This window comes from Stegodyphus dumicola, chromosome X2, assembly GCF_044657685.1.
Source record: "Stegodyphus dumicola isolate Sdum_Otavi_A_Nest chromosome X2, ASM4465768v1".
Classification (NCBI taxonomy): Eukaryota; Metazoa; Arthropoda; class Arachnida; order Araneae; family Eresidae; genus Stegodyphus; species Stegodyphus dumicola.
The window spans coordinates 197,856,100-197,882,752 of NC_140781.1; positions in this window are offsets into that span (position 1 = coordinate 197,856,100).

Below are 26,653 nucleotides of genomic sequence, written 5' to 3' on the forward strand. Positions count from 1 at the left end.
CTTTTTAAGGGAAACTGGCTCGTAATAACCTTTGACAGTCTTGTCTTTACTAATTAATCACAAAACAGAAAAAAAATAATATAGAAATAAACAAAACATTTTTTTTTTAATCTGAAAGATTTCAGATATTAACTGTCGCCTAAAAAGGCGCTCCTCAAGTTTAATATGGTTTATCAGTATTGATTTTCAATAGATAGGGTCCAGGTGGAATAACAAAATATTTTATAGGATGCTAAATACATTTAGACTAACATAGGAACGTTATATATTATCTCTATATTTGAAAAGTAAAAAAAAAAAAAAAACATATGACGTAATTATATTAAAATATTTAAAAATTTTTATTAGATATATCATGAATTAAAAACAGTTTTATTTAAATTAATCATGATAAAAATAAAAAGATAATATTCTTAACGAATGCGTCTGTTGCTTTCAGATAGCTTACTTTGTTAATCAATAACAGACGGATTAAATTTTAAAGATAAATATTTTGCATTTTGCCTAACGGCAGCAGTCTAAAATGAAAAGTGAAACAACGCATTTGCAGTTACATTTAAAGTGAATCAATGCAAAATCGTGTTTCGAGTCTAATAGCCCTTTTGAGCTAACAAAAATAATTTGCAAAATTCTAAACCAAAGCTATACATACATAAACACTATTCCTGATGTTAAAACATTTTATATGGACATCACATGTACGGCCTATTGAAGTATACACATTCTTTTCTGAATTTCATTTAAACTTATTTCGTCGAATTATTCTAACTTCAATACCGATCCCTCAAGACAAATTGAAAATTACAACAAAAATTGCAAATTTTGAAATTAAATATCCCTGTCATATAGTCATATAGTCATTATGTCATATAATCTTATTTCTTCATAACGAATATACAACTTTCCCAAATATAAGTATAGGAGCAGGTAGACCGCAATAACAGTTAGATTTCGTTATTTATCGAAAATTAGTTTTTTTTTTTTTTTTTTTTTTTTCCCTTTAAATTTCACATTGTCAAAACATGAATATTTTCGTCATTTAAAACACTTCTGTAGTTGAAAATATATGAATACGACCAACGATTTCAAAAATAAAGGCCGGGTGAGGACTTTCAAGGCGGATAGGGGTGCGTGCATGTGTGTGTGTGCTTGTATACATTTGATACTGCTGGACTGCAATAAAAAAGGGACAAAATTCCACTGTTCTACGGCTAATCGTTTTTGAGTTATGCGAGGTATATACAGACGTCACCGTCAAAAAAAGATCTCTTTTGAGCTCCTTTGTAATTCATTTTACAATCCATTTTGGAGAAAAGAGTCTTTTATTCTGTGCGAACATACAGACATCATGCAAAAAAATCGCCTAAGTGGATTCGGGAACGGTAATAAATGGATATTTCCACAGAAAAAGGGTACACGACATTTTTCACTATTGGGATACTTCCTGAATTTCGTGCAAGAAAATTAAAAACTATTTTTGAAAACAGAATAGAGCTTTAAGTACCCATACTCAAATTATCCAAAACTCCGATTACACGGTTAAATTTATCTCCTTTTTAAGTAAAGTAAAATTAAGCTGGTTTTAATTTATTTAACATTTTTACAGTTGATTTTTATAGTATAAAAGAACAATGCGGGTGCTACATTTTTTAGAAGCCATTAAATTAATTTAGATGACTGTACACGACCTGTACACCGACCGAAATTCCTGGAAAAATGTATAGCCCGTAAACATCAAAGGAAAAGCCATTAGGTACAGTAACTAAGCCTAATATTTCTTAATTTACTTGCGAAACTCGTCTGGAACATGACAAGTGATTCCTAAAAACAGACTGAACAAACGGGATGGCTTTATGTCAATACTTCTTCACGCAAAGAATTTTGGCTTTCAGTGTACTCTGTCTTTTGTATTTCTAAAACAAAAATATTTTTAATTACATATTTCTTTTAAATTAAAGTACATAAGATAATAATATTTTTTTTAAACTTCCATTAGCGTAATATGTATTTAGTCTACATTAAAAAAAATCAGGATATGCAGATGGGCTGTAGTCTAGTTAATTTGGATATTTAAATTACAATAAAAACTTCTCGGTTTACTGGAGTTACATAATACTGAATATCATTGATTTATAAGCAATGACTTTCTTGTCGGTTACTCTATAAGGTGCCTTCGTGGTGTAACAGTTAGCACACGCGCGCGTATTCGAGAGGTCCAGAATACAGTCTCATCGAAGGCATTCTCACCTCTCTTGCTTCAAAAAAAACCTAACGACTCTACACTGGCGCCCGAACTAAAAGGTGGTGAACGATGATTCTTCACCACCAGGATTTGGCAATCGGGTACCCTAATACCCAGTCATCCTTTGAAAGGGGGAGTATGTAAGGTAATTTCTCCCTCTTTTCGGCATGCCTTCGTGGTGTAACGGTTAGGTCCAGATTCGAGTCCTGGCGAGGGCATTGCACATTTTTCACCTCTCCTATTTCAAAATAACCTAATAACTCTACAACTCTAATATCTGGAAGGGAGGTTATTCTGGACTGCTTAAATCTAGCTGTGAGTACAGGAATAACTCAGATGCGCTAAATTACTTATCACCCCAGATTATAAATTATCAATTAACTGCATAAGATATTCCCAAACCGTGCCTACAGCGTTTATTTTCCTAAATATTCATCCTAGACTGGTACTTCTAATCAGAAAATTTCTTGAAATAAGGTGCAGAGTTTTATAAAAACAATCTCAACATTGTGGTATAAATACTTCTGTAAAAATAAAAATCTTAACTTTTATTTATTAATATGACCCCCGCACAGTTAAGATACAATGGATAAAATTTTGAGTATTCTACAGTTATTAAAAACTGAAATTTGTATATATCTTCATGTAAAAAAACTTCAAGATGTTGTAAAATATATTTATCGGCTTAAGTCTTTTTCCATACCTATTACATTTTTAAAAATTCAAGAACTTTAGTAAAACCTTTAAAAGGCACCTGAAAATAAAAGCTAACTCCTTAGAGTTTAATATTTTCGTCTTAGCTGGGACATCACTCTTCATTAAATTTGTGGCTACCCACTTTATTTTTGGCAAAATTTTCCTTAAGTCTCACCGAATTTTATGTTAACAGTTACGTTAATAGTTTCATTTAGAACAAAGAGGTCTTCTTCATTAATTTATAGCTAGTCACCTTATTTTTGCTGGAAACTTTTATTAAGCGCATCTTCATAGTTTTACATGGATATTTATGGAGCTTAATATTTTTCTTTAATTCGTAATGAATATTTTATTAACTAGAATTTTACTACACGATTCAAAATGTTAAATCTTAAATAGCTGAGGAAAATAAACAAAATGCAGTTCTACAAATATTAATACAAACAAAAAAGTTCAAAACATCGCTAACTGCAGCAGTTTTGTTGAATTAATCCAATAATGTCAAAGTGTTGTTAAACACAGTAGTAGTGCTTCACTTGCAAGTTGTAATGCTAGTTCCGACAACACCTCTTTCTCCTCCGTTTATACTAGATAGTGTTTTTATAGAACTTTCGTCAGCTAGAGTATTTACTTTGTTTTATAAGCTTTCACTTCTTTCTCAAGAAATTTTACGGTTATTACATGTATGATCAAAATCTGAGGAAATAAAACCCGAAGCTACATCTTTCAAACCCCTGCCTTTCTTTTTATTTTGTCTCTTTAATACAACAAAACTGGAACTTTACGTATTTTGAAATCGAAAAATGAAGAACAGTTTGAAACTTAAGCAGATGCTTGTAGAGTCATTAGGTTATTTTGAAAGAGGAAGATGTGAAAATGAGCAATGCCCTAGCCGCGACTCGAACCTATACCTCTAGAGTACGCCCCGAGTGCGCTACCATTACACCACGAAGGCCTGCAGAAAAGAGGGAGAAAGAACCTTCTATACTTCCGTTTTTAAAGGACTACTGGGGTTGAAGGAACCCAACCGTCAAATCCTGGTGATGAAGAATCATCATCCACCACCTTTTTAGTTCGGGCGCCACTGTAGAATTATTAGGTTATTTTGAAGCAGAAAGACGTGAAAATGAACAATGCCGTCTCAGGGACTCGAACCTGGATCTCTCGAATACGCGTCGAGTGTGCTACCGTTATACCCCGAAGGCATGCAGAAAAAAGGGAGAAACTTCACTTGTCTATTTTATAAGGTATATTTAGTCTTAGCCCCAAGAGAGGGCAAAAAAAGGAAAAAGAGAGAAAAGAAGATGAAGAATTTGAACTTAAACTTTTCCTTTGAAATAAGGTATTTATCAGGTGCTGATCAAAACTACTAAAAGTTGAAACTTCCATCTAGAGCTCAATTCTTTATTTTTATTTTATTTTATTTTTACTTCTGAGATTTTTCTCGTATGCGATTAAATCTGAGACTCCCGTTAGAGTAAATTTCAAGAAAGTGAATTCCCTAGGTCGATATTTCGTATGAGCTCGGATATAAGGGAATATCTAACTCCATATTATATCGCTAACATTGATTAAAACTTGCAGAGAATTATTTTTTCTTGTTAAATGCAATAAATTTCTAAAATATTTCAAGAATGAAACATTTCAACATTGAGACACTCTTAATGTTATTGAATTTAACGTAAAATTTCTCCTATATATGACATTCATTTTAACTGCTTATCTACCTCTCATACTGAGTACTATAACGAAGTAAATTATTAATATTATTATGATGTACAATTAGAAAAATCGATTAAAATGCAGAGGATTTAAAATGGATAGGGCATAAAACTTCTTAATCTGACATTGTCTTTTAATTTCAGTAACAGTTAAGCTTAATTTAAAAATTGTTCTGTCTTCCTTTCTATCCAAGTTATTTATATTCGCTCGGATCTAAAGATTATGCATGCGTATACCGAAGAGAGTTTCAAATCTAGTTTAGTTTCTTAAGCTCATGCCTTGTAGTGTAAAACGCCACCATGCTGACCGGTATGAAACTGGGGCCATATTGTTTGGAAAGAACCAGTCCTTGTTGGAGATCGCATATATCTCCGTTTACCACTCGAGGCTGGCAAGCCCTTTATAGTGATTAACAGAGAGAACATACGGGGTAACTGAGAAAATTTGAATATTTCCAAAGCAAGTCGCCTAAAGTGTTAAGTGTTATTGTTCGAGAAATAATCGACTTTTATTTGTATTTTCTGGTTTTAATTGTAATCCACCATATATAAATGAAGTTTTGTTTAGATTCTAAATCTATTTATTTTGTATGAAAACTGATTTTCATGAAGGTGATTATTCCCCGGCACTGAAAAATTAACTAACTCTGCATGAAAGGATCATTTGAAAAACAAAGTTATAATTTTACTTTAAGAAGAATATATGAAGCAATGCTTGAGTTTACATAATTTTACTTTTAAAGTTTGTTTAATCATTCATGACAAAGCACTTGAGAACTGTATACTTGAATTCTGATAAGTGTGAAGAGAAACGTTCTAAGTTTGAAGTTCTTACATTCCCTAAGTTAGAAGAAAATTCCTACAATAAAATTATCTGTTAAAGCGCTTCTGCTCCTTTCTGCTTCTTCTTGAATGCTTCTGCTCCTTTCCGCTTCTTTTTGAATACTTCTGCTTCTTCTTGAATGTGACCGACGGTTCGACAAGCATACTACGTAGAGACTAGATACATAGTATTCTAAAGACTACGTAGAGACACGCATACTATGTATAGGCTAGTTGGGAAAGCTGGAGAGATGAAAAATTAGCAACCGGCTTCGAACTACGGACCTCTGGAATACTGGCCCATGGTGCAGAACCACTACACTACGAAGCAACGCTAGGAAAGTGGGAGAAATACCTTATAACTAAGCCAGTACGGCAAACGAATATGGCGAAGCCGCTTTTCTAACATTTATTCCAAAATATTTCATTTGTAAGACACATCTGATAGTTTTACCCTGAACGTTCCAGCTGGGAATATATCTTGAAACACTGTTGAGTCAGATTACGAGAATATGAGTTTCAGTTGCTCAGCTTGTGGGCTTATGCTGTTTAGACCAGCTTGGGAAGGTATCTACGCTTTCCCAAGATCTGTCTTACAAGCTGCTTCTGCCAGCCACCATCAAATGAAACTCGTCAGACTAGACAATTGCTTTTGTATAATCTAATTTTGAAAACATAGAGGAAAAACTGTGATCTGTGCGCCATTTCTGAAGAAATAGACAAAGGCAGAATATATACGATTAAAATAAATGTAACAATAAAAAGGACTAGAATTTAATTGTTAATTTTCGTCAAAGCAAGCGAATACTTGATCTAACGCTTGATGTGGATAAACTTAAATGCTAACTCTTTATTACCGTATTTCAAAACAGGGGTCATCATTTGCCCTCCTTATTTTTTTGCATGATCCCTGGAAGTTTCCGAGTTCTCTCCCTAAGAGTGCGAAATGTGTACTTTCTGATACCACTTATTTGCCTGTATTTTCACTAAAGGCTCCATAGCAAGCGTCTGCTGAAAAATGTCAGAATTACTTTAAATATATGCTTTTTAATATATTTCAACAGCTTATAATAAAATATTAAATGGTAAATTTAAACGTAATTCCATAAATTATGAATTTCCTGCTTAATAATCACAAAATACAAAATAAAAAACATTAAATACTTATATAACACAAATAGCACTGACAACATATTCATGTAAACTCAGCAGTTGATACATCATGTCATATGAACGGACTCCAAGTAATAAATGAACAGCGAAGAACTGTAAAAATAATAAAATTGTTTATTTTAAGACAAATATCGCTAGTAGAATATAAATGTTCTATTGGTTATCTGCAGCAAAGTAATATGAAAATAACAATGTGTTTCAAAATGTGTGATATCAGAGTGTATATTTCAAGAAATTTTAATGACTGTACCTATCAAATTCTATAACGCAGAAATGTATGTTTCGAATATGGTAAAGTTGAAAACGTATCTCAAAATGAGCAATGATGAAGTGTTATAATTCAAATACAGTAATGATTGCTGTACGTTTTAAGACCAAATAAATTGTGGAAATGTATGAGAAATTCCAGCTTAACAGATGTAACATTTCTAAGAAAATTCCAGCTTAACAGCAAACACTCCAGTTGAGATTTTATATTTCAGGAAAAAGGTATGGAAGGATCATGCCTTTTTAAATAAGGTACAACTTAGGTGTTCTAGATACTTATTCATAACCTGTTAGTTACTGCCTTCAATATTATTTCTCTTTCATTTGGACCTTGCATATTGCCACTCATCTTTTGGACAGTGGAAAAAGCAAAATTTTTTGTTATACTTCCAACTAGGAGAGCTATACTTCCAACTAGATTCTTCACCTCTGAAATCAGAAATGTTTTAAAGGGGAAAAAAAGTATCAGAGTGTATATTTCAAGAAATTTTAATGACTGTACCTATCAAATTCTATAACGCAGAAATGTATGTTTCGAATAAGGTAAAGTTGAAAACGTATCTCAAAATGAGCAATGATGAAGTGTTATAATTCAAATACAGTAATGATTGCTGTACGTTTTAAGACCAAATAAATTGTGGAAATGTATGAGAAATTCCAGCTTAACAGATGTAACATTTCTAAGAAAATTCCAGCTTAACAGCAAACACTCCAGTTGAGATTTTATATTTCAGGAAAAAGGTATGGAAGGATCATGCCTTTTTAAATAAGGTACAACTTAGGTGTTCTAGATACTTATTCATAACCTGTTAGTTACTGCCTTCAATATTATTTCTCTTTCATTTGGACCTTGCATACTGCCACTCATCCTTTGGACAGTGGAAAAAGCAAAATTTCTTGTTATACTTCCAACTAGGAGAGCTATACTTCCAACTAGATTCCTCACCTCTGAAATCAGAAATGTTTTAAAGGGAAAAAAAAAGTTTTGATTTTAAGAGTTTCTATCAGTTGCATTAACAGATTAGTTTTGGGTTATAAGTATCGAAATTTAAAGTTAAAATAATTGAAAAGTTTTATAATGGAATTTCATCTTTTCCCACCGTAATGTAATTTATTTTAATTGCAATTAAAATAATGCAATATTCTAATCTTTGTTTTCGGCGTATTGCTAAATGTTTTAATACTTAAATATAAACAGCTGTTTCCTAAATTCTAACTATGAACAAAATTTCTTGAGAAATGTTCGTTAATTTCTGGGAGGATAAAAACCTTTCCGATCTATTTTTTTGCCACAAAACTAAAACTAAGTTAACATATTTCATTTGTTAAGCATACAATTTTTTAAAACTTTCATATCGACAGCTTACAGTAAATGCCCTCAACTAATATTTTAATCTGGTTTATATTATGCAATCATTCCAGCTGTTTGGATGTTTTTGTATCTCTTTTGCGTGACCAAAGAAAAGCACCATAAATTTGCCTCAAAGTTTTAGTTTATACCTAGATTTCCGCTGGTAAGCGTAAAAATTCTACAGCTACATTAGCAAAACATTTTCTTTGATATTTCTATAGTAATTCTTATAATATTTCAAAAGTGCTTATTAGCATTATGTTGAAATTAAGCCAAATAACAGTTGTACAGCCATAACTAACTTCAAGTGTTTAATACAGCATTTATTATTAAAAACTTCAAAAAACAGTTATTTAATTTTTTTCTTTTGCTAAAACTGTACCCCTCATTAATATTTCTTTCTTCGGAGTGTTGCAATATTTCCATAAATTTCATATATTTAGTGCACAGTATGCTGATTCTCGTAATACGTTTCAATGGAAATGATACGTAGCGCTTACCCTGTTTTAAACCAAAAGCTAAAATTTATTAATTTTAGACAGAAAGCCGTACCGTACGTGAAGAATATAGAACTGTTCCAACAAAGAATTAGCCGGGTTAAGATAGCAAAGAAAAGTTCTCTAAATTTATACATTATCTTAATGAATAATGGAAATATAGCTTCAATGTGTAACAGGAAACCAAACTCGTGCAACACGTGTAACTCGTTCTCTCGTGATGGATAGAAATCTAACCGATTATATATCGAGATATTCCTACAATGCATAAGCTTATCACATCCTTGTCCTGAATGAAAAATTCACCTTAAAGCACCAAATGAAAGATGAGTGAAAGTCCATTTTTTTTTATTTTCCCACAAATGACCTCCTTGGAAGTTACAACTGAAGATTTTGTTCTCTTTAAAATCAAAATAAATAAATAACCTTTTTCCTTGAAAACTATACTTACGTCTCTCAAACTGTATGGAAACATGATCGCTGGAAGCAAAACAATACTTCTTTTACTTTGCCCTTCATTTCTTTTTTTAGAAGCATTTACGGGTTAATGGAGGTTTTCCTTTTGTTAATTGAAGGCACAGCTGCAGATTTCAAATAAGGATTGTCTATTTTTCCTCCGATCATGTTCTAACATTGGTGACATGTTACGTAACTACAATCTCCAGAGATACTTGTGTAATCTCTTTACTAACCTGCACTCAAAAACTGTAAAAAATACCTAGAGAAAATAAATCCAAATCTTTGCATGTAATGCACAAAAGTAACTGTAATTAAACCAAAATATCTGATAAATGCAGATTCACTTCGACATCTGAAATTTACAATAACTAACTGTATCGTCAATATCACATTTTAAAATATATTTCTATCAGATATCAGCAGTATGAAAAGTTCCGCTCCAAAGGCAATGTAAAAAAGCTGTGTTCAATTTCAGTTAATTTTATAAGACGTGATGTTGATGATCATTTGTAAATAATCAAACATCATCCCGTAATTTGAATCCATAATGTTTCTGTTGTTGCTTTTATGAACAGGGTTGTTCGGAGCCAGGAGCCGACTCATGTATTTCTCATTTAGAGATGACACTTGAAATTGCCATCTTAAATATGTGGTCCCTTGACATACTTTCATTAGAGCTATAATCTCTTCAAGTACATCCATCACAGAATTGAAAAGTGTAGAAGTATTACCTCTGTTGTACATATTACACACAAATTATTTAGCTTCTGAAACTAGTTGCTTCCGATAAACAAACTAAAAACGTTCCAAAGTATTTAAAGTTGGAAATTATGAAATGTAAGCTAGCCTAATCCAAAGAGTTTAAAGTCCGAAATGCTTAACTCTCAGGTGCTCTCTAATAACTACGAAGTTCTAATATTCCAATATTCTGTGACAACGTAAAAAGTTATATCTACTTACTCGCGTCCTTCTCCATCCTTTCTTTTCCATTAATTTTACTACTTGAAAACATAGAGGAAAAACTGTGATCTGTGCGCCATTTCTGAAGAAATAGACAAAGGCAGAATATATACGATTAAAATAAATGTAACAATAAAAGGTCTAGTATTTATTTGTTAATTTTCGTCAAGGCAGGCGAATACTTGATCTAATGCTTGATGTGGATAAATTTAAATACTAACTCTTTATTACAGTATTTCATAACAGGGGTCATTATTTGTCCTCCTATTTTTTTGCATGATCCCTAGAAGTTTCCGAGTTCTCTTCCCAAGAGTGCGAAATATGTACTTTCTGATACCACTTGTTTGCCTGTATTTTGACTAAAGGCTCCATAGCAAGCGTCTGCTGAAAAATGTCAGAATTACTTTAAATATATGCTTATTGATATATTTCAACAGCTTATAATAAAATATTAAATGGTAATTTTAAAAGTAATTCCATAAATTATAAATTCTCTGCTTAATAATCACAAAATACAAAATTAAAAAAAAAATTAGATACTTATGTAATGCAAATAGCACTGACAATATATTCATGTAAACTCAGCAGTTGATACATCATATCATATGAACGGACTCCAAGTAATAAATGAACAGCGAAGAACAGTAAAAACAATATAATTGATTATTTTAAGACAAATATCTTTAGTAGAATATAAATGTTCTATTGGTTATCTGAAGCAAAGTAATATGAAAATAACAATGTGTTTCAAAATGTGTGATATCAGAGTGTATATTTCAAGAAATTTTAATGACTGTACCTATCAAATTCTATAACGTAGAAATGTATGTTTTAAATAAGGTAAAGTTGAAAACGTATCTCAAAATGAGCTATGATGAAGTGTTATAATTCAAATACCGTAATGATTGCTGTACGTTTTAAGACCAAAAAAATTACGGAAATGTATGAGAAATTCCAGCTTAACAGATGTAACATTTCTAAGAAAATTCCAGCTTAACAGCAAACATTCCAGTTGAGATTTTGTATTTCAGGAAAAAGGTATGGAAGGACCATGCCGTTTTAAATAAGGTACAACTTAGGTGTTCTAGATACTTATTCATAATCTCTTAGTTACTGTTAGTATATTAGTCCTCTTTCATTTGAACCTTGCCTATTGCCACTCATCCTTTGGACAGTGGAAAAAGCAAAATTTCTTGTTAAACTATGTAAATTTAATATGGATATTCTTATTACTCACGTGAAGAGCCCATAACAATAAATTTTAAAAGATGCTGAAGAAATAACACTTTAGAGTTCATCTTCAGTGCCAATGGTATCCTACTGTAACTACAAGCTTTAGTTGGACTTTGATATACTTGCTCTTGAGTTAATGATATTTCTCCATACCTCTTTCCTTAGTTTCTTCATAGCCCGTAAAATTAAAACAAGTGTAACACTGCTTTTTTGGTATTTTAAAGATCTGTCATAACCCATAAGCAAAGACTACCAGTGTTTTATTTCAAATTTCGAAAATTGTGCTTTCTTATCTTTACTGAAAAAGCAATATCTTAAGATAGAATAAAATCTAAAATTATTCAGCTTGAAAGCTTTCTCATGTTAAACAAATGAGAGAAATTTTTATATTTCCCTAGATTGCGCGTAATTCTAAAAAGCTGCTAATGGCGAGGCCGAAGTATGCATGGGTTTCAAAAATTGCCTGCAAGCCAACAGCTAATTTCAAGGCGTTAGAGAAACTTCTATCACCTAAATATCTGAAACATTAAAAAGAACTACCATTTATTTTTGGAGAGGGAGTGCAGTTACATTTGTCGAGAAGCAATATTCCATACGCTGGTAAGATGTACGTTGTATACTCTCGCACTATGCACTAGACAAAAAAATTTTCATGTTTGCATGCATCCTTTACCTTCTATCCTTATTATTTTACTCCTTTTTTCAGAGACTGAAAAAAATTAAGCAATTTAAGAAATCAAATTACTCATTCGTACTCTTCAAGTTAGTTTGCTTGCTTAGACTAATCCGACGAAACTGGCTAGAGCTGAAGGAAAGAAGGAAAGGTGTGCTTCGTGGAGACTCCCTGGACTTCCTAGACCCCCTAGTTTGTATTCACATTGCACATAAGGGAAACCACCAGAGCAGTCATACAGCCAGCCTCTTTGTCGGTATTACCAGCTTCATCATCCAGTCGGCCCTTGTAGAATGTTTGGGATAGGAAACAGGGTAATCTATTCCTAATAAATGTTACTTCATGAAAATAGTTTGGAAGTGCATTTTGTATCCATTTTTCTAAAGTGGTATCGTTTTCATCACCTCTCCGAGGTTTTTTTTGAAAAGTGAACAGCTTATGAAAAACGACGGAAGAACATCATTAAAATTCAAAATCCAAAAATATTCATAAAAATTTCATTTCTGTTAAAAATGCCCCCATGGGTTAAAAAATTTGCATGCCTTAGCGAAATGTTCTTAGTTCTATTTAAATATTAGAAAAGGAATAAAATTCACAAAATAATTGAAACAACTTACTTTAATCTGAACGTATCTGCATACTGAACACTAAGTTTATTGCCCACCGACAATTGTACGGCGCTTTGTACGTACAGAAAAATATATTAATAAACTGATGTTTTTAAATACGATGAAATACTTTTTAAAGCCAGTCAACGTAACGTGTGATATAAATAGTCAGTTTAATTTTATATATCATTTAGTTATTCTGTTAAATCTATCATTTAGTAGTTAATCGTATAAACTTATAAAATACAAATATGTAGTTAAGGGCTTTTAGTAACTATATATTAATTTTAACATCACTTTTGCTTTTTGAAGGACTATATTAATCTGCATTCATGGTAATTGTCGCTCGGCTTACTCAGAATAAAGAACTTAATTTCACTATTTTTTCGTTAATCGTTTTGACAAAAAACTGAAGCTAACATGACACTTACACTTTCTAGGCTCATCATAAAGATTTGCTAAATACAATGCATAGTGTTTTCTCCCTCCTTGCTATGGACCTTCGTGGTGAAACTGGCTAGAATGTTTGGCTGGCAGGCGAGAGGTACAGAGTTCGAATCCAGGCGAAAGCATAACTCATTTTTCATGTGTCCTGCTACTCATTTTCATGTCATTCCTAGACAAAGCTAATAATTCTAAAAATAACAGTAAACTGAAAACTGCTAGACAAACGTTTTTCCTATTTACGGATTTGAACTGATTTGATTTCAGGTAATTTGACATCCGATTTTAAGCACGTAAATTTAATATCACTAACCTGCCACAGATTTTGTTTTAAAAGTTGGGATTCATACCAAATGGGGTCAACATGTCTGCTCCAAACAAACAGTTTTTTATTTTCAAAGATTAAAACTTTCACTCTAGAGGTCCATTCATTTTTAAAGTAAGATTATCTACCAGAAATATTCATTAAATTTCTGATATTTAAATAAAAAGATAATTTTTTGAGAAATATTATCTTAAGTTCCGTTGGTATATTGCTGTTTACATATCTTAAAATCTTTTTCTCAACATTGCGTTTTAAAATACTTAATAAAAATTTTTGAAATGAATAATGTATTCAGGTGGAAAAATAAGAAAGCTTTTTTTAATATTTACTATGCTATTATTTTTATATTTACTATAAACTATGCATTACTTATGCCAGCCCATTCTTTGCATGAAATTCTGGGCACCTTGTCAAACATCCGCGTTAACTGAAAAATACACCCCTCCATAACTTCTTTTCTGATCTCCCAAAACTGCCCAGATACTCATACTTTATACTTCACCAAATAGCGTTTTATTGTAAGCTTGGTCTTTTAATAACATGAAGCTACTGTAAGGTCTACTAACATCACAAATCAATTCTACATAATATTCTACGAAATCAAATACGCATTCGTTAATTTTATTTCGGTTAATTTAATTTCACAGTTAGTAGACAAAATTTCAGATTTTACTTAGGATCAACGTAAACCATTTTAACCACTCCTGCCGGATCCGATACTATTTTATATTCTTCTGACATTGCTAGATTTGGCCAAAGGATGTAAGAAAAATGAGCATCGTTACGACAAACTCTATGTTTTGGCGAATGTGCTTTAGGTAAGAGAGTCACGTTTCTACGTTCTAGACAAACAACGCGTTGAGCTTTTTGCAAAATACGAAATGTTGCTTTTACGCTATTTTTATTCTATTTTTATCTCATATGCCATGTTTCATAAACAGCGCGGGGTATTTGTATTTCTTTCCAGATAAGGAATGGATAAAAATAAGTTAAGATGTATGAAGTTAAGATATTTGTAAACAACTTATAAGCGCTTTTGAATAGATTTTCCCTAAATTCCGTAAGTGCTAAACAGGAGAATTTTTATGGCAGGAATACTTAAACTTCTGCCCACGATTAAAGCGACTTCACGAATTTCATTGGTTATTTTTGCACATATTTATTTACATTGCACATAAGGGAAACCACCAGAGCAGTCATACAGCCAGCCTCTTTGTCGATATTACCAGCTTCATCCAGTCGGCTCTTGTAGAATGTTTGGGCTAGGAAACAGGGTAATCTATTCCTAATAAATATTACTTCATGAAAATAGTTTGGAAGTGCATTTTGTATCCATTTTTTTAAAGTGGTATCGTTCTAAAGTCTAATAAATAACTCTCATCGTGATTAAAACCTTGACAAGTGAAATCACTCATATGTGTTTCAAATGTTGAAACATGTAGGCAAAGGTGCAGACTTATAAATTTATGTCAAACTTATTATAAATTCTTCAAGTATAATTCTATTCACTTGAACTGCGCTCGGAAAGGAAAACGCACAGAAATTTCCAAGTTAAAATACCATTCAAAGCTAAGCTTTTTATCCCTAGTTGCATATTCACATGTGAAAAATCGAAGTGTGTAACCTATTTTAATTAAAACCTTAATTTCTTGCTTACATACCTTAACCTCAACTTTCTAACTCTCTAAAATTCCGCACTTCTATATCAATACCTAGTGCTTTACGTTAAAAATATTTTTAATTTAATTTCAGTTCGTTAAATTTCTGTATATTATGAAATAATTTTAAGCACCTTTTATTCTTTTTTCGAATTTAACTCCAGAATCCTTCCATCAAAGGTTTAACTTCCTGCCGATACAAGCCTTTTATATTGTTGTTTGTGACTAATTTCGCTTGTTGTTTGTGACTAATCGAATAAGCCCACGAAGTTCTTCGTGGCAAAGAGGCAAGATTGCGCCTGTCGTTGCCGGGAGCCTTGGGAACCATAGAGGTGGAAGTACGACTTTTCTCAGTTCCGCCCCCCATTTTGGAGAAGAACACCCCAGGGAACGGATCCGACGGTCTCCCACCCTTCTTATCCTACTATCAACCTCTCGAGATGACTTTCAGCTCACCGCATATTTAGAGTGCTCTTATGCCGCACAGACTTTATACATTTACAAACGCCTATGCTTTCTCCGGGATTCGAACCCGGGCCCTTTGGGACGGTAATCAGAGTCACTAACTGCTATCCTGGTTGAGCGGCAGCCTTTTAGGTAACGCACCTTACCAAGGTCCAGCAAGGTTTAAAATACCACATTTATAAGAAATTTTCAGAAATATTTATATTCGCATATTTCTCCACTCCCTATCGTATTTTTCTCCTTCGTTTTTTTTCGGCGTATGATTTATAATCTGCCTCAGATTTAGTTTGATTTATGGTGACAATATAGGCCGTACACTTGCAAGCGGCATTATTATTAGGTAAATCTGACAATTATTTAATTCTAAATTTTAACTTAATTTTACTAAACTCTTACCGGGAATGAAAATTATTCCTTACAGATAGTTTCAGACAACAATAGGAGTTTAGTCAGCATTACAATCAATGTGTTTATTCATTTTCTAAACATAGTCTGTCAACAAGAAATAAACATATCGTACTACAGATATTTCCAATGAAATGTTTTCATGTCTTACCACTTTACATGAAAGTTTATTTTCCTGTAGAAAGCATACTTTGAGGAAGTAAGAAAGATATAACAAAGGTAAAACTAAGTGGCAAAAATAAGCCTAACAACAAATTTTTAGGTAGTGGGAAATAACTGATTATAGTAAAAAACGAAAAATATCCACAATCTTTCAAATTTCGTTTACACTTCAAACTACAATTACACTTTCAGTTAAACTTGCTTCATGGCCTAGCAAATAAAAATTAAGCAAAGTCTTTCAGGTATTTTCTCCCTCCTCACTCGGCGCGTATTCGAGACGTCCAGGTTCTAGTCCCGGCTAGAACATTGCTCATTTTCGTGTTTCCTACCTCAAAAATCCTAATGACTCTACGTGGGGCCCCAAGCAAAAGGAGGAGGATTCTTCACTACCAGGATTTGGCGATTGGTTTCCTTATCCCCAGTCGTCCTTTAAAAGGAGGAGTATATAAGGTATTTTTCCCTCCTTACTGCATGCCTTCGTGGTGTAACGGTAGCACACACGCCGCGTATTCGAAATGTCCATATTCGAGTCCCAGCGAGGGCATTGCTCATTTTTGGTGTTTCCTACTTCAAACATCCTAATAACTCTACATGCCTACCCATAAAACCCAAAAATATCACAAATTAATTAGTCTGTTAAATATCATAACTGAGAAAGAAGCTGTAATTTATATCCTACCCCATATTCTCCGTTACTTCTCAGTTTCAAATTACAAATGTCACACTTCATTTATAACAGCAAGATACAGGTATCACTTCTAAAAAACTGATTCCGTCTTAAATTAGGTAGTAAAAGTTTTGCATGGATAGTGATGGTATTCACTAAATCGGAAGCTCAGTTAATTGTAAGACTAATTCTGTTTCAAGCCATTTATTTTTTTATATTATTCCAGCTATCTGCTTTTAACTGTGAGAGAATTTAATTAAAGCATAACTATTTGGAACTCCGAATTTAAAACCTCGTTTCTCAACCGGCCGTTTTACACAAAAAATCATAGTTTTTAGCAAAAAATGGAACTTAAATATCTGTGTAAGAAGGAAATGACAGAAATTCAATGAAATTTGTAAAGAAATTCCAGTTTTTGTGAGGCTAAAATTTTACAACTGATTTTTGCTTCTTCTAAGGAGAAATATAAATTTTAAGCATTTATATAAATTATTTGAAATATAAATATTCAGTGTTAGAAAACTTAAGCTTAAACTAAAAACATATTTTAGCGATCTCGATTTTCTAGATTTAATACCGACACCTTTTCTTTTCTTTTTTCTTCTGATTATCATCGCTAATGTGAAACCAGAATGCTTTTCGAATATTAGTGCCTTATAAGAATGCTTAAAGATCCTAAAGCAACTTTTTATACAATGGTAAGACAATCTCCAAAATCTCTTGCTTAAATAAGTTAAAACGGGAGAAATGCATAAAAAGTAGCATCAATATCCATGTATTGTATAATTTCAATAAACTATTTAACGTAATCTCATTCATAAAAATACTATCGATAGAAAAAAGAAAGACTTCTCAACAAGAATTTTTCCAATACAACTGGGACACTTGGCGAAATATCTCAAGTAAAACTTGGCCTTCCGGTCTCATGATATGAAAGTTACATATCGCAGGTTACGAACACGAACGTTCCGATTTATCCTTCTGATAAGAAATGTATCTCAAAATATAAAATTCATTAAAAACCTAGCACTTCCATAGTAACAGATGCCTAAAGGTGCATGAAATGACAAGTGAATAAAATTTACTGAATAAAAGTTTCAAATGGTACTCACTAAATACGAGGGTTGGAACTTTAATAGTGGCAACACAGCTGAAAAAACGCTACGCAACAAAACCAAAGAATATCGCATATACCACACGTGAACTACATACCTACCTTACATACCTCAGCGAAACGACTCGTCCTGCCTACGTCACGCGCATGCGGAGTGACGCGAAGAACGGATCCTTGTATTAGCTCGCGGCCTAAAGTAAGTGTTGTCAAGATGTTTTCAAAACAAGAACAACGATGTTGGATAAAAATTGAATGTGCCAGAGGTCGTACAGCACGACAGTATCATCAAGGGCTTCAAGAGGCTTGCGGGGAATCTGCATTGCCTTACAGAACCGTAGCAAGATGGGTGAAAGCATTCAATGAAAGACGCCAAATCTTGGCAGACATGCTGCGGCCAGGTCGTCCGAGTGTCAGCGATGCAGACGTGTAAGCTGTTGCCGCACTAATGGACAGTGATCGCCGCCAAACGATTCGTCAGCTGGCCGGACAAACAGGATTAGCGCATACGACTGTGCTGCACATTCTGAAGGAACACTTGTCCAAGAGAAAAATTGCTTCACGATGGGTTCCACATCAATTGACGGAAATGCAGAAATGGCTACGATACGATGCTGCCCGAACCCACCTGGAGCGCTATGAGCGTGAAGGAGATGCTTTTTTAAGCCGTATCATTACGCTGGATGAGATTTGGGCCCGATCGTACCAGCCAGAACTGAAACGCCAATCAAACGAATGGCGTCATCACGGGTCACCACGACGTTCGAAATTTCGTTAGAACTCCAGCAATGTGAAAGTTATGGTGATTCTCGTGTACGACTGTGATGGTGTCATCCTAACGCAAACCGTTCCCCCACAGCAGACCGTCACTGCGCAGTATTACTGCTCATTTTTGGAGCACAATCTCCGACCAGCTTTGAGAAAAAACGGCGACACTTTCTGCAGAACACTCCTCTCATTTTGCATGACAATGCTCGGCCGCATGCAGCGTAAGCTGTGACTGATTTGTTCAAGCGATGGGGCTGGGAAGTGCTTTACCATCCACCATACTTCCCAGATCTAAGCCCTTGTGACTATGACTTAATTCGTAAGATGAAGGAACCACTTCGTGGCACTCGCTTCGAAACTGTTCCTGAGATTCTTGCGGCAGTAGACCGGTCCATTCAAACTATCAACAAAACAGGCGCTGCTACAGGTATTCTGCGACTTCCACATCATTGGAAACGGGTTGTACACAATGCCGGCGACTATATTGAAGGACTGTAAAACATGGTGACATGAATCACTTTTGTATTCCTTGTAAATAAATAGTTGCCACTATTAAAGTTCCAACCCTCGTAAAATAACTTCTTTACAAATTCTCGAAAAGCTTTTTCGTATCAGGATAATGCTTCCCAAGACGTGGAAGTTTAAAAGTTTATAGTTATGTATCTTTTCGTTTAAAAGCTTACATTTATTGAAGTTTTAGCAAACCGGGTTAAGAAGCGGAATATAAATTGCTGGTTGCATTTAACATACAAAAGAATGAGATATTAAATAAATCACAGAACTAACTTATAGCAGTGACGTAAAGCAAACTCTTTGGGCTGCTCATTTATTGAGGAAACAGTAAATAACCTATAACTACTCCTATAATTTCATATTAGTACCAAGGCCGCTAATACTTCAGAGTCTAGATAAGAGAGAAAAATCTGACATAGCAAGTTTCTCAGAAGCAAGGGAATAAACGCGTTAATATCAATACAGCTTCGATGGCAGTGACACATAGAAATTTACTCAAGTTCTGATACTTTTTACTTTGTTATTTTTACCGTATCTGGGCTGAGGGATTTCTATTACGGAACAATACTGCTGAAAGCTTTCTATCCATAATACATACATCACGTATAGAAAAAGTGAGACCAGCAGTCCTTTAACTTCTCCATCTCATAAGTGGTGACTGTCATGCATTATTAAGAGCTCATATTGCTGAGCTAAATAGTTGTGTTACTGAATTCTCTCTCAGTAAAAGGAAACAGGATGAAAAAGAAATTGGATGTTGCTCCATGTCAATGACAACTATTATGTATGTTGCCATCCCATTAGCAAGATAGAATGAAAATAAAGTTTATGATCTGAAGTTTTCTGATAATAAGACCAACCGACGAATGCATTAGTTTACGAGTTCCATTTATTAGTTAAGTTGTAATAAATAATTCGGTAAACTAGTACTTCTCATAATTCTGTCTCTTTAAATTCCTAATATTAGTTCACACTCTCCCTATATCTTGTTCAAATTTTCAATCGTTAATAAAATACTTTTTATTCATCCACTGAAGTCCAAATACATTTTTTTAACTTGTAGTGAATGACACTTGATGTCAATACAGTTTTTCACATATTAAAGATAATTAAAATTTAAAACTTTTTATATTTAAAATTTCACATATTAAGACTTACAAATAATGACCGTTTATTAGGAATTCTCATGTGCTGTAAAAATTAGTTTTATAACAACTTATAAATAATAGTACATGACTGTGATAAATGGGATTGTAATATTTAACAAAAATAAGTGGCAACAGTAAGACAGAGTTCTAATGTTTTTTAAAGTGTATGGAATTAAAGAATTGTAGTTTTATAGAGTTGGATGAAACAGATGTAATGTCCCATTATGTAGCGAAAATTCTCAGAAGTAGGAACTGACTTAAAAAAAATGTGTTTTATATTACTTGTTTTAAATAGAGACTGAATTTTACGATGGCTTTAAGGCTAAATACTGAATAATGTATAGTTTCTCAAGTATAACTTCAAATTTATTTTCATTTAATTAATTCAGCTTTCGTTAAGTTAGAAATTATAAAAAGCATAGCCGCAACAAGCTATTATTTCCAATTCAATAAAGAATTACATTTAGGATATTAAAATAATCTAGTTATTTTCTTAACTACTCTGAGCATTAAGGCGAAAAACGCATACTATTTAGTTTTATGAAGCACAAATGTAATTTAGTAGCAACTCTGTTAGATAATATTAGTTGTGTGGGAAACACAGCTACGTTAAATTGTTTGAAAACGTAAACAGGAATAAAAAATTAAATAAAAAAATCATTTACTGGTTAATCAATCAGCATTTGGCTAAGATTAAAGTATAGCTTACCTAGAAAAAATTCTGGTAACCCATTTAAGACTTATTATATGTATTTTATATCATGCTGTATACATTAAAAAACCCTCTTAACTAATTATTTCAGAACTGTAGTATATAATTCAATAAGTTGAAACTCAAGATTATTATTTTTTTGAAATTGATAGTGTATTACTATATCCTCATTGCTCTGTAATTCTTTTAAGGCAGACGCTAGTTTTCTTTCCATTTTAATTTTAAATGAAATACCTGAAATTCAAAGTTTTATAGCAGCATCTCCTTAGCAAACGGAAAGCAAGTGTGTTTTATCTGAGATTGTGCCGTTAATACAGGATGTGATTCAAAAGTTTCAAGACTTACCTCAGAACTAGAAATTTATTAGACATTTAAGTACAGCGTACTAAAATTCTTCAAAATATGATCCTTCAGCATCAACACAGCGCTGCCAGCACGTCTTCCACTGTTCGTAGCCCTTGTGGAAGGCCTCGGGCGTCACGCTGTCAAGGGCTCTCGTCAAAGCCTGCTGAGTTCGTAATCTAAAGTGGTGCCAGACACCAGGGTACCTGGGTATTACTAACCCTACCCCTCATCGAACAAATTATAGTATAGTTTCGAATATATGTGAATTATAACTGAATGCATTAATGAACATATCTTAAAATGTTGTGGATATACATAATTATCAGGTAAAGGTACATAATTTTTGACAGCATATCTCCTAACGGTAATTAAAGCAATAATCTGGATAGAAAGCCAGTCAAGCACAGAAGCTGTCGAGTGGTAGAGCTGGAAAGAAAACATAGACAAACATGGCAAAACAAAAGAGGTAAGTGCGCTACTTTGGTGTCGCTAAACTGACAACATGCATGATACTAAAAAATAATATATAATACAATAACAGTACAGAAATTTGTAGATTATATATGTATAATAATAATCAGTCATTACACACAGAAATTAAGGTAGGTTAACACACATAATGGCCCGCGGGTGCTTAATATTCATAGGATTATTTACATCACAGTTATACTTAGTTATCGCAGGATTGTCAATAGCCTCCTGCTTGTCATAAAAATTCCGCGATAGGCGGCTGTAATAATCCTTGAGTTCCTCAAGTTTTAGCTCCTTGTGGAGCTGTCTATTCCTAACAACCTAACGAAAAATTCCGCGATAGGCGGCTGTAATAATCCTTGAGTTCCTCAAGTTTTAGCTCCTTGTGGAGCTGTCTATTCCTAACATACCAGGGAGTGGTTAGTGACCCTGACTGGCGTAGCAATGGGCCCGGGTTCGAATCTCGGAGAAGGCATGGTTCTAACTCTCCGTCCCCTCATAGGAGGCAACGATGGCCACCTATTAGGCGCTTCCATAATGAAATGGCCACCTCTTATGGCCCTTGTCCAATAATTAATAGCCAATCAACGCCAATGGCTGTTAAATAATGCGCCCGGCCATTAAAACATATATATTTTTTGCCGCCCAGCCTGCTGAGTCGAATCGCTTCCCTTTTAGCTCAACGTGACAACACTACCGCAGCCACCCTACAGCCCCTAGACTTTTTTCTCTTCCACCAAACAAGACAGGCCTAAAAGGGAAGCGGTTCGACTCCATCGACGCCATCCAGCAGGCTTCGATGAGAGCCCTTGACAGCATAAAGCCCGAAACCTTCCAGAAGGGCTACAAGCAGTGGAAGACGCGCTGGCAGCGCTGTGTTGATGCTAAAGGATCATATTTTGAAGAATTTTAGTACGCTGTACTTAAATGTCCAATAAGTCTGATTCTAGTTCTGAGGTAAGTCTTGAAACTTTTGAATCACACCCTGTATATGCTTTCTAAAGCAATTGCATCAACTTATATACCGTATATTCCGGCGTATAACATGCACCTATGATTCCAAACCCCATTTTTCAGTTTTTAGGTATAGTCGCGGTATAACGTGCACCTTTTATTTTACGAAGAAACTTGAAAGATACATGTGCGATGGTCTTATCTTTTAAGTCATTCATTCGAATATTTTCCCAGGCTCTCGAACAATAGCATACTGAAATGGGAAAGCGATAAGAATAACAATATGTGTGTTCGGAGGAAATGTTTGAGGGATAAATAATTCAGCAAAGAGGGTGCGTTTTATTCAATGCATGTGTGCACAAGAATGTTATTCTAGTATTTCGAGAAAAAGGGGCATTATGAGGTAATAATGCACTTCCGATCCGAATTCAATTCGCGGAATTAGCAATTAGATTTTTTCTCTTTGTATAGTCATTTGAAGCCGTGATTTTGAAGTGAATATCGAATGCAAGAAAGGAACAAGGAAAGAAAAGGAGCCCAAATGCGTCATGCCGGTCTGAAAATAGTGTGTGAGAGGATACTAAAAGTATGGAATGAAAGTAAACCTGATATCATGCAAAAGTCATTTAAAAAATATAGTATAATATCTAACATTCTAGATGGAATGGAAAATAATTATTTAGTTTATCGATCACAGAAACAAAACTCGATGATGTACCTGAAGATGTAACGGAAAACGAATAGGACAAACTTTTCATATTATCAGATGAGGAATTTGTTTAAGTTCATAAGGAATGTCATTTATTTTTAGCAAACAGCATTTAGATACAATAGAAATACGAGTTTTTTTAATACTCATATTTTCCTTATTTTTAAATTTATCATTTTTATATCCGACGTATAACGCGCTGCCGCAAATTTCGATCTTATATTTTATACTAAAAGTGCGCGATATGGAATAGATGGTATTTTAAAAATAGCCGCCCAAAATTTAGAGCTAAATTTGAACTCGATAATTCAAACTTTTTCATTTATATATTGCTTGAGCTCTTCCTTTTAGGCACAAAAGGAATGGCACTCGGTTTCCTTTATTATTATTAAACTGAAATGCTTTAGATTGCTTAAAAATCATGAACATTACTAAATTTATTGTTTGAAATATATGAACAAACTTCTGCAGAGAAAAAAAATGTATCGGAAAAATCAAAAGAAGATAGAAATTTTTATCCTATTGCGAATGTTTTCTAATTTACTGTAGTTGATAAAATTTACTTCGAAGTAATTAATATTGATTAAAATATTTGCAAATGATACGGAAGAGAAGTGCTTGAGAATATCACACACTCTGTCATCCATCACTGCAAACAAATGAGGCTACTCAATTTTTCTTCTTGACATTTTTTAGGGAATGATAAACTTCTGCTATGCCATCTGAAATCCGAAACAGAAATTAACAGAAAACTTGAAGCATTCTAGGAGAATCACGAAATTTCTTTTCAGATAAAATAGCCTTTAATATTTTAATTTAATTAATGTTTTACAGTATTACTTTCTCCGCTTTTTACTATCTTGCTTCTGAGCATATTATTTTAATAATATTGTTTTTGTAACTTGGATAAAAAAGGGACGAATGCGCAGGTTGAAAGTTTCAGGGAAAGCTACTTTCGTTTCAGCGGCTTCTAGAATCAAATGCGTAAAATTCAAAGAAATATTTTTCCCAAAGTCAGTTCTTTTCTTTTACTTCAAATGACATGTAGTTATTTAAAATAATTTATGTCAAAACTATTATTAAAATAACCCCTTTCATTTGAATCTGCATATGGTATTGGCCTCTCGAGAATGGGTCTAACTCGTACGAGATTAGTGAATCTTGCGACAGTAATGAAATTAAAAGAAGAATTTTATGATTTTGATGTAAGTGGTGTAAGAATCTTACATTCGGGGAACATCTTGGAATCTAGTGGTTTTTTAACCAATGTATTTGTTTATATTGTTACGAGTTTTATACATGAATAGATGATTTTAGCTCAATTATATGTGAAATTGTATTTTTTTGTATAATGTAACATGAAAAGCTGAGAGAAACGACGCTGTACCGGAAAAATATGTGAGTACAGGGGCAAGTATATTTAACATTGAGTAAATAACTGGTTAATTTGCTGGGATATCGCCAAGCTGGCAACGGTTTTTCCCATTAATTTTTGTCGCCAAATTTGGAGAGAAATCGACAAAAGTCGCCAAACATGGAAACTATTTGGTGCCATTTTGATCCGGGTCCTGTATACTGTAATGGCTATTGTAATTGAATAACTGTAATTGACGCTCAGTGTAACTGCAACTGTATTCGGCCCTCATATGCCTTCCAGTAATTTTGAGAAGCAGAAAGTATACTAGAAATATCTCGGCGGCTGGGTGAAAACTATATAAGACCATAGAAGCATCTCCGGGTTAGTTTGCTTCCCCTTTAGATGCACTTTGCATTGCATTGTGTTTAATGTTCTAAGCTTGAAGTGTAGCTACCGATTATACTCTGCAATATTGTGAACACTACGAGTATTTCTGTGGAAAGTTCCAGAACTCTAAAGTGTTTCTTTTTATAAAAAAAAAAAAAATTATCATTCTATCATCGGACCTGTATGCATTCAATCTATTACGAGCCCGTGCGCACGCAACAATATATAAATAGATAGAGAGTTCCCATTTAAATTATTATGTATTCCTTTAGCTTTAAAATGGCGGAATTTTTACGCCTTCAAAATCAAGTTCTACTAATCTGAAAGGACAACGAGCTGTCGTTTGAAAACACGGCTCAAACTAGCTGCAGAGTTTAGAATGCCTAATGTGAAAATGGAGCAAGTTAGACAGAAACCTTTCTTTGCAAAATTTTGCATAATTATCACTTTGATACGGTAAGATGTACGGTTTGCACATTGCATTCACATGGACGATAAAAACGGAGGGAAAAGGAAAGCGTTTATTATACGATTGCCTTAACTAAAATTGAAGTATTCCTCAAGAAAATTGTAAGAAAAATTGATTTTGAAGACACTAAGTCGCTAATATCTTTAACTCTGAAGAGCAAATAAGCAAGATTAAAACTTATATCATTCTGTGATAAATCTCGCTTGCTCGCCCCACTGGTCTCATTCCCACTGGTCTAACAATATTTCATTACTTTTCAATTTTGCTAGGATAAAAGAGTACAAAAAAATATAAAATATTTTATGCCTTCGAATGCTTGAGGGAGAATTATAATTGCCAACGGTTTGCGCTTCTTGAGTGTTGCTCTCATATTACTGCCACTGGAAAACTACGATACCCATTCTTTGTATCTTTTCTTATTTCATTTAGTAGTAACAAAGTAGAATTGCAAGCTGTTTTTAAATCCTTTCAAAATAATTAAGTAAGTAAAGATAGTAATATAATTTGTATTTACCTGTAATTTTTTATGCAACATTTAATGTGCATAAAAATTGGAAACTTATGCCTAAATAAAAATTAGTTTATTTACCAGATTGTCACTTTTTCATGCTTATTTTATACATTTCCTTGAGATGTTTCATTGATCAAAATATATTTTCCACATTTATATCGTATGTATTAACATCGTGAGCAAACCGCACATCTTTTCATGCTAGAGAGAAAGTGCTTTGTAATATTGTAATAAAAACTAGTGCTGATTTTGCTTAGTTTCCGTTCAAGGTATTCTAGCTGCGTTTCGCTCCTGAAGTGTTGCAAACGTTTTGGATCAACAGGGCGTATTCGCTTTTGTGTTAGTAGATCTTACTTCTGCAGCTTTGAGT